Source organism: Propithecus coquereli, unplaced genomic scaffold, assembly GCF_000956105.1.
Source record: "Propithecus coquereli isolate 6110/MARCELLA unplaced genomic scaffold, Pcoq_1.0 Scaffold10, whole genome shotgun sequence".
Lineage (NCBI taxonomy): Eukaryota > Metazoa > Chordata > Mammalia > Primates > Indriidae > Propithecus > Propithecus coquereli.
In genome coordinates, this window is record NW_012133858.1 from 11,546,140 (window position 1) to 11,555,454 (window position 9,315).

The following is a 9,315-nucleotide window of genomic DNA, read 5'->3' on the forward strand; positions in this document are numbered from 1 at the left end:
AGGTATTATTACCTTCATTCTACAGATGAGGAAACTGAGGCACAAGAAGGTTAAGTTGCCTAAGGTCACATAGCAAATAAATAGGGGCGTTAAAATTTGAACACTGTCTATATCCTTCAACCATATCTGTGTTTCATACTATCTGCCTTTGGGTAATATTATATGTCTTGTCACTTTGAATGATTGTAATGAAGACTATGATAGATATAAGTGAACTTTGTAAATGACAAAATATTGAATGAATAAGAGAAGTGAGTTTTTTGATTTATACTAAAACTGTTATATAAATATGTGTCATGACAATGGCTAAAAAGAGCATTATAAACATCATACTTTAGAGAAATTTGATGATTATCATCAAAATACTTTTTAAACCCTGATTTTAAATTACTGAGAGATTACTATTCTTATTTTCTTTTCCATCAAAAGAAGGCAAAAAATGAAAAACAGTTTAACATATGCCACCTCTGGAGTGTGGTCCCACAATCATTTTTCTGCAAGGATCAAGTCTACTTGTGAGCAGCTGTTTAGAGCAGATGAACTTCCAAAAATGGCCCTGGGGAGAAAAAAGCAAACAGGCAGCTGCTTGACCTTTTTCCAAATGAAAAAAGAAACCCTGATCAGTTTGTCTTGATTGGCATGTTCAGAGTCAAAGAGCCTTAGATCAGTTTTTAGAACAAACCAGCAGTGATGATTACTCACTACTCATTAACATTATGTCACAGATTTTCTGGTGGGTCTGATGTGTGTTTCCATTTTAACTCCATTAACACAGTCAGCTTGGACAGCATGCGTTGGTGCTCTGCCAATGGTGACCTATGAGAAAAAGTAATAGAAAGTGTTTCTTAAGTATTTCTGCAGATCACCCATGTCAGAATTACCTGGAAGGGTTGAATCATGCAGGTTTATGGGACCTAACTTGGAACTACTGATTCAGAATCTCTGGAAGAGGATTCTAAAGAACACGAAGTCTGAGTACCATGGAGGTGAAACACTGGGGTCTTTTACAGCATCATAGAGGATGGGAATGGCTCTAGAACTTAATTTGGCCATTCCCAAAAGATTCCAGAATCTCTTTTTTCTTCTGGTTATGATCAATTAATTGATGTTTATAACTGTCTAGGGAATGGAGATTGAGTTGCATTGGAACAAAAAGATATTCTTAAATGTGTTTTGGCTCAGTTTATATCAGTGATTTCAATTCCAATCCTTGTGCCTGTAGGAAGGAAAAAAAAGAAATAAATTTTCTGGTTGACCGACACTTGAATTGCTTAAGAATGATAAAAATAAGCCCTGAAGAGTGGCGACTAAAGAGATGATACATCAGGTAGGGATTTAGTCAACACCTGAATAATGGCAGCCATCCCCCAGAAATTTTTTCAAACTTTGTAACAGCTGCTTAATATAGCAGGGAAATATTTCTTTTTAAAGCCCCGTTAGGAGGTGCTGGTGCAAATAAGTGTGTCCTCTTTGACATCTCAGAACACTTTTTTATGTCATTCATTACATCTGCATCACCATGATTTTTTTTTTTTTTTTTTGAGACAGAGTCTCACTGTGTTGCCCGGGCTAGAGTGCCATGGCGTCATCCTAGCTCACAGCAACCTCAAACTCCTGGGCTCAGCGATCCTCCTGCCTCAGCCTCCTGAGTAGCTGGGACTTCAGGCATGTGCCACCATGCCTGGCTAATTTTTTCTATATATTTTTAGTTGTCCAGTTAATTTCTTTCTATTTTTAGTAGAGACGGGGTCTCGCTCTTGCTCAGGCTGGTCTCGAACTCCTGAGCTCAAACAATCCACCCGCCTCGGCCTCCCAGAGTGCATCACCACGATTTTAAAAAGCTATCAGTAGCTATCTCTTATAATCATGTATAAGAGATACATGCTGCTGCCAGAGCAACCACTTATTGTAAGCCAGGGAGCACTTGTAGAAGGTGTTTGGGGTCCATTCATTTGTCTAAGAACATGTATGAGTTATAATTATTATCCAAGAGGTATATTGTATGCAATATTACAAGTCAAGTCTGACAATAACCATAGGAGTTAGCATTGACTCCACAGGTTAAGGACACAGTCCCCAACAAGACTGTACTCATTTCAGATGCCAGCTGCAAGTTCAGTGATCCCTAGGCCATTTTCATTTATGACCACATAATTACAAATTCTGGAGGTGGGGTTTCCCATGACCCTGTCAGGTTAGATAATCTGCTAGAACAACTCATAGAACTTAGTAAAGTACTATATTTAGAATTATAATTTTATCATAAAGGATACAATTCAGGACCAGCCAAATGAAAAGACACATAGGGTTAGGTCTGGGAGAGTCTTGAAATGGAGGTCTGTGTCCTTTCCACCATCAGTGCATGTTACCCTCCTGGCATATCAATATGTTCCCCAACAAGAAAGCTCACCTGAGTCTCATGGCCACAAGTTTAATTGTGGTTTTATTACATAGGCATGACTGATCGAATCATTGGCCACATGAATGAAGTCAATTTCCACCTTCCCTCCCTTTCTGACCAGTGGTTCAAAGCCCCAACCCGCTAGTCACATGGTTGGTCTTTCTTGGAGGGCTAGGTCTTATCCAGAATCATCTCTTTAACTTAAACTCAGGTGTGGTTCAAGGGCCCACCATGAATAACAAAGACATTCTTATTATTTGGGAAATTTCAAGGGTTTAGAACCTCTATCCCAGGAACCCAAGACGCAGACCAGACAAACTCTTGATTATACAACAGCAGAAAATTATATTTCAGGCTAAATGTTATCTGTTGGAACCTCATACACTGTTAGTGGAGGACTAAATCTTAGAAATGATTTAGTGTAAACTTCTCACTTGACAGATGAGGAAATTGAGGTCCAGAAGTGAAGGGAATTCCCCAAGTCAATACCTACTAATCAGATGTGGAACTGAAATCAAAGACAGGTTTAGGTTTTCTTATCTCAGGACCTCAGATTTGGGACTGGGGTGGAAAATTTCTTACAAGATCTACATATCTATGTGAGAGACCATGGGGATTGGAGGGAACACACATGAATGTGTGCGCACAAATGTGCATATTAAGAGGCTTCTAGTTGAGAATATTTGGCATCTGCCATTTACCTTACTTGTACCAGGGCTGCCATATGGTTAACAAAGGGCTATTTAGACCACTGCTGGGGGGAATTACTAAACATCAAACTTGGAATGTTTGTCACCATCTCTCCGGCCCTAAGGAAAGTTTGTTATAACAGAGAAATCCAGAGTCTGGGTTCTGACTTTATCAGACTCAGTCAACCAATGAGAAAATGCTGAGAAAATAATCATACCTTTCAGCATTTTAATTTCTCCATTTTTACAAGAAAGATGGGGGGAGAAGAATAGCATCATAGTCTGACACTATGGAATGTCTATAAAATGTTGTAAGCCTTTTTCTTTGAGGCACAAATAAAAAGAAATGTAAAGAAAATAAATATAATCAGCATATAGTGGCCCTGGGCCTGTCTCTTCTCCTCCTCTTCTTGATGTAGGGGTTCATTGACTAGATGGTTTTCATGACCCCAGCCACCTTTTACAGTGAATATCTGGGTAGTCATCATTGCTCCTTGCATTCCCACCTGCAAAGCAAGGATAGAGCTGTTTACTTAAAATAAAAGCAAGATTTGGATAATACTTGAGAAAGAAAAAGAAAAAACTTAAAAGAAATGACTTCCAAATAGCTGACTTTTTTATCTTTCATGCACTTTCTTTATTCATTTCCAAATCCCTCTGGTCAAGGAGAAGCTTTCCAAAGTAGGTGCCCACTGCTACTTGGCCTTGTCTTTTCCAGAGAAGAGGAAAGGGAAGATGAAGGCCTCGGTCTAGCCCCTCCTCTCTTGAAGGTATCATGTACTCCTTGTCTTCAGCTGCCTCCTAGATTCCTATGATTTGTGTATCTCCAGTCTAGAACTTTCTGCTGAACTTCAGATTCAAAGTATCTCAAACGCTACTAACTCAGATGGAGCTCCTTATCTTCTCCCTCATCATTCTCTCTCCCTGTTTTTCTCAACTTGCCAAATGGCACCATGATCCACATAGGCGCTCAGTGCAGAAATTTAGAGTCATCCTAAAGGCACCTCTTTCTTCACTGAGTCCAATTCCATGTTTCCCCTTTTAGCATCTGTAGTTTAAATTATAAGGTCCCTCTGTTTCTTCTGTCTCAGATCGGATCTTCCTCACCTCTTACCTTGTCCTCTGCGATGGAGGCCTAACTGGCCCTCCTTCTTCTGATCCTCTGTTGTTTATAATAAGACACAGATTCTATGCTCTGTATTATGTTGAGCCATTTGGCTTGCAGTCAGAAATAGTATTGAATGAATGATATGTTTACAAGTGTATTGTTGAACTGAAGACATTATTGAACAACAGGACAACTTGAGGATATGTTCAGCTGAACCCAGCACCAGGTCCTTATTAAATGTCTTCATGTAAATAAATTATTTAGCCTTAATTTAAGGAAACCTCCAAAATTCCCATTCTCTAATCCTGGTATCTCATGAGGCTGATTTTTAAAGGTATGGATATTTTTGTTTATTATTAGGGGTCCAGCATCTACTAGTACGTGCTCATAGTACGTGCTTAAGTTCTTGTGGACTGAATGAATGCAAGAGTAAAATTCCTTATAGACTTGAGAGCTAGGAAGACCCTCAGAGAAAATGTAACAGAATCTATTCATTTGTAAATGTAGATGCTATGGTTAGAGGAGAGGAAGCAAGTCACATTGTGAACCAGAGCTTTTCTGGCTGGACTGTTCTTATGCCTCTCACGTCCCCTATTGGGTTTCCTGCTTTGCAATTGCTTGTCTTTTCCGTTGCTGAGAGTTTTCTCCTGTCTGCACCAGACCTCACCTCACAGTCTGACCTCTTTGGCTTTCACCATGTAATGACCTAAATAACCCACAATAACCTTTCCTTCGTTTTCTCTTCCTATCACCACCTCTCAACCAAGGGCCACCTCCTCCTGCTTTCCTGCCTGAGTCCATTGGGTTTATAGCTCCTCCGGCTCCTTTAACCTCTTGCACCTGGGCCTTGGGCATAGTCCCTTATCCCCCTTGCACCATTTTCTTCTGCAGCAGTCACCTTATTTTGCACCTGGTATGGCGTGAATCTTACAATCACTCCCCACTCCCTCTAATTCTTTGTTCAAATTAAGGTTTGCAACAGGGATGCTTACTTCCAGATTTTGCTGAGGATCCTACAAAATTCCTCCCTTGTCCCTGCTATATCTGTTTCTGCCTTTTAAAAACTGCTTTCTTAGCATTGAGGGAATGGGACACATGGAGTAAGCTATTTTTTCTAGTGAAGGAAAAAGCCCTCAGAATAGAAATCTTTCGCCGACATGGGAGCTGGAGAAAATGTTTGTTTTTGTTGTTTCCATCTTTTAAAATGGATGTTTTACTAGCATGCATGCACCTGGTGGCAAAGGGAGTAGAGGAGAGATTTTATGCTTCTCCAGCTCAGGAAAAATTACTCTCTCCTGGCCCGCCATTCTGAAATGTAACTCCTTAGGCTCCAACATCTGAAGCCCCTTGGCCTGTTCAGCTGGCCCCACAATATTGCACAGCTGTATGGAGAAGCCACAAAAAGCAGCTGCGATGATCTAGAAGCTTTAGAACAATAAGGTGTTGGGCCTTTGGCTGTGATCCCAGGGTGGTGGTGGTGATGGGGCTCTAGAGCCTCCCTATAGGTGAATCCAAACCTCTTTATGAACAGAAGATGAAGCTGAGCTGCTTATGTCTGGGGTCATGTGCAAAGTTTCTGCTTATCCTCCTGCACCCCGCTTCGTACATCTTTGCCCCCCAGCCTTACCCAGCTTTTCATATTACCTGTCTAATCTGACCTTCCGTGCCTCCTTTATTTGCTTCATACCCTTACTCAATCAGGGAGCTTCTTACTTATATACTAGTTTTTTTCTTACTTAAAATACTGTTCTCCAAAGCTGGGACCTAGAGCGGAGATTCTCAAAAGTGTGGTCCCCAAACCTGCATCATTAACCTGACCGGGAATTGTGTTGAGAATGAAAATTCTTAGGCCCCATCCCAGACCTCCTGAAGCAGAAACTCTGAGGTGGGCCCAGCAATCTGTATTTTAGCGAGCCTTCCAGGGGATTCCGAAGCATACTGAAGTTTGAGAACCATACTCTAGAGTAAATTCCAGGTCCTCCATGTTTCCCAATGAGCACTGTCAAAGGTCCCATTATAGTGGACCTTATGTAAGATAAGGTGGGCCTGGGCTGGCTCTCAGGAAGACCATGGACTCTGTGTCATGCTATGGCACTGACCCTATTTCCATTTATTCCATAAACGTTCAAGGCGAAAACCTTACTAAATGCAAGGGAATATGGTGGGCTTCAGGGAACTTCAGAATAACTCGGCTATGAATTTTGCACATATATAAATGGTGAGGAAAGGAGGGAGGTTTAAAATATACAAACAACTATAAGGCAGAAATTGTTGAATGACCTATGAGGAACTGAGAAGTTGAGTGCAGGGAAAGAGTGTTTCTTGGTTAAGTCATAAGGACATTAATAGTTTGAGTCTTTCAACAACAATCATTAAATGCAAGTGACAAAGCTGAGAAAGGAATTTATTCATGACTTCAAAAGTTCACAGTGGGGAGTGACAACAATGGTGGCTCTCAGTGAGAGAAACAGATGAGGATGGTGGTTAAAAGCGTAAGCTCTGCAGGCAGCCTGCCTTCACATTCTGGGTTTGCCATTTACTGGCTATGTGAATTCGAGCAATTTACTTAACCATCCAGTCTCACTCATTTGTAAAGTAGGAATAATAAGAGTATCTATCTCATAAGGTTTTTGTGAATAATGTGTGAAAAGAATTTGGAACATTTAGCCTGGCACATAATAGGGGCTCATCGTAAGTAGACCTTAGCTATTATTTTGTCGTTAAATATTGTGATAGCAACTTGTATAATTGAAAACCCACAAGTGGGATCTACATTGCATAACTGTTCTTACGATGTTTTGCTCATAATGAAGTAGCTTTAGAAAGCATTTAGACAGTAAGCCCAGCTGGGCTCAGTGGAATTATTTTGAATTGGTCAACAGTATACTGTCAGGACTTAATCTAGAAATGATTCTAGTGTTTCCTCTTTTGGTGAATGACTTCTCAGTCAGCCTACTCTAAACTTACAGGTTAGTGCTGCTAATTCAGAATTTCTGATGCCAGGCAGTCCCCTTTGGTATAACCTCTGTGTGAGATGGAAAACGTGCCTGAAGCTATCTTTCACATCATTCACAGGCCTCTGGGTGGGATGACTTGCATTGAAAAGTACAAACAAGGAGTGAGGTCACACTGTTCCCCTTGATGCCAAAGCATTCTGCTTAGGCACAGACCACATGGCTTTTTTTTTCAATTTCCAATTTTGGAGTTTCCTATTCTTTGGTGTCATTTGTATCTTCCTGTTAGAGGAAAGAGGAAAAGACAATATGTTGAACTAGTTAGTAAAATGATTAAGATATTATTCATATTGAAACAATTAGAAATTTATCTCAAAGACAAGGGAATTTTCCTTATGTGAATGCATAAAATGCCTTGAACTCAAACTCTGAGAGCATCACACTATGTCCTGGAGTTTGTCTGATACACCTCCAGAGCTTCTCTCTGGCCTACTCATCTGCAGAGGTGAGACAATAAAGAGGAGGGGTGAGGTCATCTTAACCCTGAAGTTCACCAGTTATTATAACTGTTGGGCTCTGTTTTGCCTACAGAACTAGGCTCAGTCAACTCTTACTGTGGGAGTTGGGGGATTTGATTGCTTAGATGGTTATAATTTGAAAGGTGAGGAAGGAGTGAGGCCACTGTTTGGCATACCCTCCTTGGGGTGTGTGTGAGGTTATAGACTTTTCACATTATGTAAAGTCAAGCAATCTCTGTGGCACATGTTTAGGCTGGAATCAGGAAGACAGTCACTATGGAATGAACAAATCCAGGCTGCAGATGAAGGGCTTATTAGACACTGAAAAAACACTGTCTCTATCCAAAATTCATTGTATTAGTTTGCAAGGGCTTCTGTAACAAAATACAGACATGTGCCCCATAACAGCTTTTCGTCCAACAATGGACCACATATATGACAGTGGCCCCATAAGATTATAATACTGTAATTTTACTGTACCTTTTCTATGCTTAAATACACAAATACTTACCATTGTGTTACAATTGCCTACAGTATTCAGTACAGTAACATGCAGTGCAGGTTTGTAGCCCAGGAGCGACAGGCTATATTGTATGGCCTAAGTGTGGGGTAGGCTATACCTTCTAGGTGTGTGTAAGTACATTCCATGATTGACAGAATTGCCTAAACATGCATTTCTCAGAACATATCCCAGTCTTTAAGCAACATGTGACTGTACCACAAACTGAGTGGCTTAAAAAACAGAAATGTATTGTCTGACAGCTCTGGAGGTTAGAAGTCCAAGATCGATATATGAGCAGGGTTAGTTCCTTTTGAGGGCTGAGGGAAAATCTGTTCCATGACTCTCCCCTAGCTCCAGGTGATTGGTCGGCAGTCTTTGCCAGTCCTTGGCCCCAACTCTGCCTTTATCTTCACAAGGTGTTCTCCAAGCCTGCATTTCTGCATCCAAATATCCCTTTTCCATGAGGACACACCAATCGTATTGGATTAGGGTCCGCTATAATGACCTCATTTTAATTTCATTACCTTTGTAATGAACCTATCTCCAAATATGGTAATGTTTTTAGTTATTGAAGGTTAGGACTTTAACATATGAATTTTGGGGAGACACAATGCACCCCAAAAACTCACATATAATAAATCCACTCTACTGTTGCTGCTCTGTCTGAGGACCGTTCCAGGTCTGGCCAGTATTCAGGCTGTCCAAGGGCTTCAATCACTCAGCTGGTTTTCCTAACCACTTACTCTCTCTCCAGGACTGTCTACAGAGTGGTACTGGTTTCTGCAGTTCCCCATTTCCTTTCTGCTCCTAAAGACAAGTAATCAGGCCCTGTCCATTTTTTAGGATAAAACCACTGATCACACTTGTAGACAGATGGTGATAAAAAGCATGAAAACATGAATAAGCTGCAAAGCTTAAGATTTGATGCTCTTACAAAGGCCTCGGTCTATACTTCTTTACGCTTTTGCTGTGACAGTAACTGTAAATCCCACTGGATAGCTCTGCCTTTATGGCTGAGGCTGGGGCACACCATCGTTCTCCCTTTCCTTAGACTACAGCTTCTCCTTTGGGAAAAAGTTTTCATGGAATTCTTGTCCTCCCTCAACTAAAGCTGAGTGATAGGCTGTATCTTTCCTTGAATGA